The sequence below is a fragment of the Camelina sativa genome, chromosome 4 (genome assembly GCF_030686135.1).
Source record: "Camelina sativa cultivar CO46 ecotype springtype chromosome 4, ASM3068613v1".
Taxonomy (NCBI): Eukaryota; Viridiplantae; Streptophyta; class Magnoliopsida; order Brassicales; family Brassicaceae; genus Camelina; species Camelina sativa.
In genome coordinates, this window is record NC_141883.1 from 11,521,333 (window position 1) to 11,527,591 (window position 6,259).

Below are 6,259 nucleotides of genomic sequence, written 5' to 3' on the forward strand. Positions count from 1 at the left end.
TGGCCTTTGGAGTCATGTCGAGTCCGACTATGTCCCAAAGAAAAACCCCAAAGGAGAGGACGCTTCCGAGGCGGAAGCGGAGGAAGAGAGCGAGAGGAAGGCCAAATGGTTCCAAGAAGACCAAGTTGTCCTATCTGTTCTCCAAAACTCTCTGGACACGCCTATCCTTGAGGCCTACTCATATTGCGAGACGGCCAAGGAACTGTGGGAAACACTTAAAGGCGTGTATGGTAATGTCTCTAACATGACTAGAGTCTTTGAGGTCAAGAAGGCCATAAATGATCTTAACCAAGATGATGTGGAGTTCACTAAGCATCTTGGTAAGTTCCGTGCACTATGGTCCGAGCTTGACATGTTGCGGCCAAGTACACTTGAGGCAAGTGTGCTAAACGAAAGAAAGGAGCAAGACAAAGTCTTCGGACTCCTACTTACCTTGAACCCGTCCTTCAACGACCTCTTGAAGCACATCCTAAGGGCAGAGAAGCTCCCCTCCTTTGAGGATATTTGCTCCCAAATTCAGAAAGAGCAAGGATCCCTTGACTTGTTTAGCGGTAAGGGGGAGCTTGCTTCGGCCAACAAAGGAATGTACAAGCAAGAGGAGAGGAAGTTGTTGGTGTGCGACCACTGCAAGAAGCGGGGTCATCTGAAAGACAAGTGCTGGGTTCTCCATCCTCATCTCAAGCCGGCCAAGTTCAAAGCCAACCTCTCAAAGGAAGCGGTTAGCGATAAAGGAGCCGGATCATCAAAGCAGGGAGATGAGGTGGCCATGACCGCAGCCTACGGAGATGTGGTGAGGAAGTCAGACCTTGAGGCTCTCATCCGCTCCATTGCTTCACTCAAGGAGTCTGGTATCTCTTTCTTTACTTCTAGGCCTAGCAAATCGCTTGTTATTGACTCGGGAGCCTCACATCATATGATTAGTAACCCTAGTTTAATTGACAACATAAAACCGGCCTTAGGAAATGTTGTTATTGCAAATGGAGAACAAATACCAGTAAAGGGAATAGGGGACTTGAAACTATTTGATAAAACCTCAAAAGCTTTCTTTATGCCTACCTTTACCTCCAATTTACTATCGGTTAAGAGGGCCACAAATGATTTGAATTGTTATGCAATCTTTGGTCCTAACAATGTTTATTTTCAGGATATTGAGACTGGAAAGGTTCTTGGAGAAGGGCAAGGGAGTGGAGATCTCTATGTCCTAGAGAAAACCGATCCAAATTTATCCTCTACTAAGTCTTGTTTTGTTGTTGATTCGAATATGGTGTGGCATGCTAGGCTAGGCCACCCACATTCACGTGCTTTAGGGTTGATGTTTCCTAATATTTCTTTTGATAATTCTACTTGTGAACCTTGTATTCTTGGAAAACATTGCAAGTCTATCTTTCCTAAGTCAACTACTATTTATGAGAATTGTTTTGATTTGGTTCACTCAGATGTTTGGACATCACCATGCCTATCTAGAGATAATAACAAGTATTTTGTGACTTTTATTGATGAAAAATCAAAATACACTTGGATTACCTTGTTGCCATCTAAAGATAGAGTATTTGATGCCTTTATCAATTTTCAAAATTATGTGACTAATCACTTCAATGTTAAACTTAAGGTACTTAGGTCTGATAATGGGGGGGAATACACAAGTTGCAAGTTCAAAGAACATCTCTCCAAGCATGGCATTCTCCATCAAACTAGTTGTCCCTACACGCCACAACAAAATGGTGTGGCCGAGAGGAAGAACCGGCACCTCATGGAAGTGGCGCGGGCAATCATGTTCCATTCGAGTGTTCCTAAACGATATTGGGGTGATGCCGTGATGACTGCATGCTACCTAATCAACCGAACACCAACTAGAGTTCTTCATGACTTATCTCCATTTGAAGTACTAAACAAATTTAAACCATCTCTTGATCACTTACGAGTTTTCGGCTGTGTTTGTTTTGTGTTAGTACCAGGAGAACAAAGGAGTAAGCTGGATGCCAAAAGTACAAAGTGTATGTTCATTGGCTACTCCACCACACAAAAGGGGTACAAATGTTATGATCCGGCCACAAGTCGACTATATGTCTCTCGAGACGTCCGGTTTCTAGAACATATGGGCTACCATGACAAGAGGGATTGGAACAGCCTTAAAGATCTCTCTCACTCACCTAATGACCGAGCTTCGAGTCTACGGTTCCTTCTTGATCACCTTGGCAACCCATCTCCACCAACGGGTGCCGTGCGGCCAACACTAAGTCAAATTTCTACCGATGGTGGGTCTGACCAAGGAGATGCAAATGACAATGGTTCAGCCCAAGATGGTGAATCTCTCGGGTCTGGCCTACCCATAACCGGTGTTCCCGTCCCTGGCCCTACAACGGACACGCATGCTCCGGCGGCGGCCGAGGAAAACACGGAGACGGCTCCTACGGACGGTACGCCCACCGTGTTGCCTAGCGTGGATCCACTTCCGGCACCAGTCCTGCGTCGGAGCACCAGACCTCGATCAGATCCCTCCACTTGGAAGAACAAGCGTGTCTATTACAACAGCCAAGCTGTCGCTCATCCCATTCAGTCCGTTTGTTCCCTTGAGCTGTTACCTGCTGATCACCAAGCTTTCTTCGGCCAAGTGGACGCCAATTGGATCCCGCAGACATATGATGAAGCTAAGGAACATCAAGTTTGGTTAGATGCGGTCAAGAATGAAACTGGCGCCATGATCCGGAATCATACGTGGGACGAATCGGATCTTCCTCAAGGCAAGCGGGCAGTTAGCTCCAAATGGGTGTTTACCATAAAGTATTTGAGCAATGGTGACATTGAACGGCATAAAGCCAGGTTAGTGGCCCGTGGCTTCACCCAAACCTATGGCGCGGACTACACGGACACCTTTGCACCCGTGGCCAAGCTCCATACGGTTCGGGTTGTGCTGTCTCTTGCTGTCAACCTCTCATGGGACTTATGGCAGATGGATGTGAAGAACGCCTTCCTTCAAGGTGAACTTGATGAAGAAGTGTACATGACGCCTCCTCCCGGCCTTGAAGACATGGTTACACCCGGAAAAGTCTTGAGGCTACGTAAGGCCATCTATGGCCTTAAGCAGTCCCCACGAGCGTGGTACCACAAACTAAGCTCCACTCTCAAGACTGATGGTTTTACGCGATCGGAGGCTGATCATACTCTCTTCACGCGTCGCACCTCTATTGGTTGGGTGGTGGTGCTCATATACGTCGACGACATCATCGTGACTGGTGATGATAAGGCGGCCATTCAGGACACCAAGGACTCTCTCAAGTCGGTATTTGACATCAAGGACCTTGGGGAACTCAAATACTTTCTTGGTATTGAGATTTGTCGCTCACCGGAAGGACTCTTCCTCTCACAACGCAAGTTTACTCTTGACTTGTTAGAGGAGACTGGCAAGCTTGGTGTGTCTCCGGTTGCTACGCCCCTTGATGAAGATTACCAGCTCAAGCGAAAGGGGGAGAGCTTACGGGCAAAAGAAGGCCGACCTAAGGAACCAATGGACGAGCCATTCTTAGACGTCACACGCTACCGCCGGCTTGTAGGTAAGCTGATATACCTTACTATCACACGACCTGACATATCCTATGCTGTGAATCAGGTTAGCCAACATATGAAGGCACCAAGCAAGTACCAATGGAGTCAAGTCGAAAGGATCCTAAGCTATCTCAAGGGCAGTCCGGGTCAAGGTATTTGGATGGGCAAGAATGACAACACCGAAATCGTTGGCTATTGTGATGCGGATTACAATGGCGACACGCTGGATAGGAGATCCACCACTGGGTACTGCACGTTTGTTGGAGGCAACTTGGTTACATGGAGGTCTAAGAAACAAAAGGTGGTTTCATGCTCTAGCGCCGAGGCCGAGTATAGAGCTATGAGGAAGCTCACTAACGAGATGACATGGCTGAAGGGTCTACTCAAGGACTTAGGCATCGAAACAAAGCAGCCCATGACCATGCATTGCGACAATGAAGCGGCCATCCACATTGCTACAAACTCGGTCTTTCATGAGAGGACCAAGCACATAGAAAGCGATTGCCACAAGGTGAGAGAGAAGATTGAAGAAGGAGTGGTGTTACCATGCCACACAAGGAGTCAAGATCAGCTAGCTGACATCTTCACCAAGTCTGCAAGCTCCAAGGTTTGTGATCACATCTATAGCAAACTTGGACTTGTAGACATTACACGGCCATGATCAAGCTTCTCTAATCCGTGGACAGCACACTCTTTTTCCCTCGACTTGGTTTTGTCCCATGAGGTTTTCTAAGTCAAGGTTTTTAATGAGGTGCTGCTTCACGGGTTCCAAGCTTAGCCATTTCATTAGGCTAAGCTTGAGGGGGAGTATTGATCAAAAGAATAAGCCTAAGGCAGCCATGGCCGTCCGTACGAGTATTGAATATGGGCTGTCCGTACAAGTGTGGTGAAATGGCCGAGTCTTCTAGTGATAAGGAATGGAGAGGAGGCCTGCTCATCCTAAGCCCATTAGAAGACTCTAGAATTCCCAAGATAGCCGTTGGAGGGAAAGCGCAAGTGGAGCAAGAAGAGTCACGGGTGATGTTTGGTTTAAGGAGACTAAGACGGGTCGCTATCAACCTTGGGATTAGTCTCTTCTCTCTTCCTGTCCCTATCACTTAGCTGTGCGGTTTGTAAAGGGTGTAGCCCTAGAGTTTCTCATGATATAAATAGGCATTAGCCTACATTGTAACCGATATTCTAATGGAACAATAACCTAATCTTTTCTTCTTCCTCATTCTCTTTGTCTACCGATATCTCTCATCAATCTCTTGATTCTCTTCTTTATTCTACAAAGTCTTACATTTGGAGTGTTTAGACAACACTTAAACCGGTTTTATCCCAAAAAAGGCTAAAACCGAGAAAACAGGCTAAAACAGAGAGAAAACATTGATTCGAAGCAGAAAACAGCTATGTTACTCTTTCTAGGGTCAAAATATGTAACAATCCAATGCATTTGACTAATTATAAGATTTCGGGTTGAATTTGTAGTGTTTAGACACCACTTTTACCCATTTTGTCCTGGAACAGGCTAAAACCGAGAAAACATTGATTCTAAGCAGTAAACAACTTTATTACTGTTTTTAGGGTCCGAATGTGTGCCAATCTAATGCATTTGACTTATTGTAAGAGTTCGGAATGAATTTGGAGTGTTTAGACAATATTTAAACCCGTTTTATCCCGAAACAGGCTAAAACCAAGAAAACATTGATTCAAAGCAGTAAACAGCTTTGTTACTGTTTCTAGGGTCAGAATGTCTGACAAACCAATGCATTTGACTATTTGTAAGAGTTCGGGATGAATTTGGAGTGTTTAGACAATAGTTAAACCCGTTATATTCCAAAATAGGCTTAAACCGAGAAAACAAGCTAAAACCGAGAGAAAACATTGATTCGAAGCAGTAAACAGCTATGTTACTCTTTCTTGGGTCAAAATATGTAACAATCCAATGCATTTAACTAATGATAAGAGTTTGGGTTGAATTTGGAGTGTTTAGACACCAATTATACCCATTTTGTCGCGATACAGGCTAAAACCGAGAAAACATTGATTCGAAGCAGTAAATATCTTTGTTACTATTTCTAGGGTCAAAAATGTGTGACAGTCCAATGTATTTGACTAATAGTAAGAGTTCTGGATGAATTTGGAGTGTTTAGACAACACATAATGCATTTGGAGTGTTTAGACAAAGCTGACTAATGCATTTGACTTATTGTAAGAGTTCAGAATGAATTTGGAGTGTTTAGACAATATTTAAACCCGTTTTATCCCGAAACAGGCTAAAACCAAGAAAACATTGATTCAAAGCAGTAAACAGCTTTGTTACTGTTTCTAGGGTCAGAATGTGTGACAAACCAATGCATTTGACTAATTGTAAGAGTTTGGGATGAATTTGGAGTGTTTAGACAACAGTTAAACCCGTTATATCCCAAAATAGGCATAAACCGAGAAAACAAGCTAAAACCGAGAGAAAACTTTGTTCGAAGCAGTAAACAGCTATGTTACTCTTTCTTGGGTCAAAATATGTAACAATCCAATGCATTTGACTAATTATAAGAGTTTGGGTTGAATTTGGAGTGTTTAGACACCAATTATCCCCATTTTATCCCAAAACAGGCTAAAACCGAGAAAACAGGCAAAAACAGAGAGAAAACATTGATTCGAAGCAGAAAACAGCTATGTTACTCTTTCTAGGGTCAAAATATGTAACAGTCCAATGCATTTGACTAATTATAAG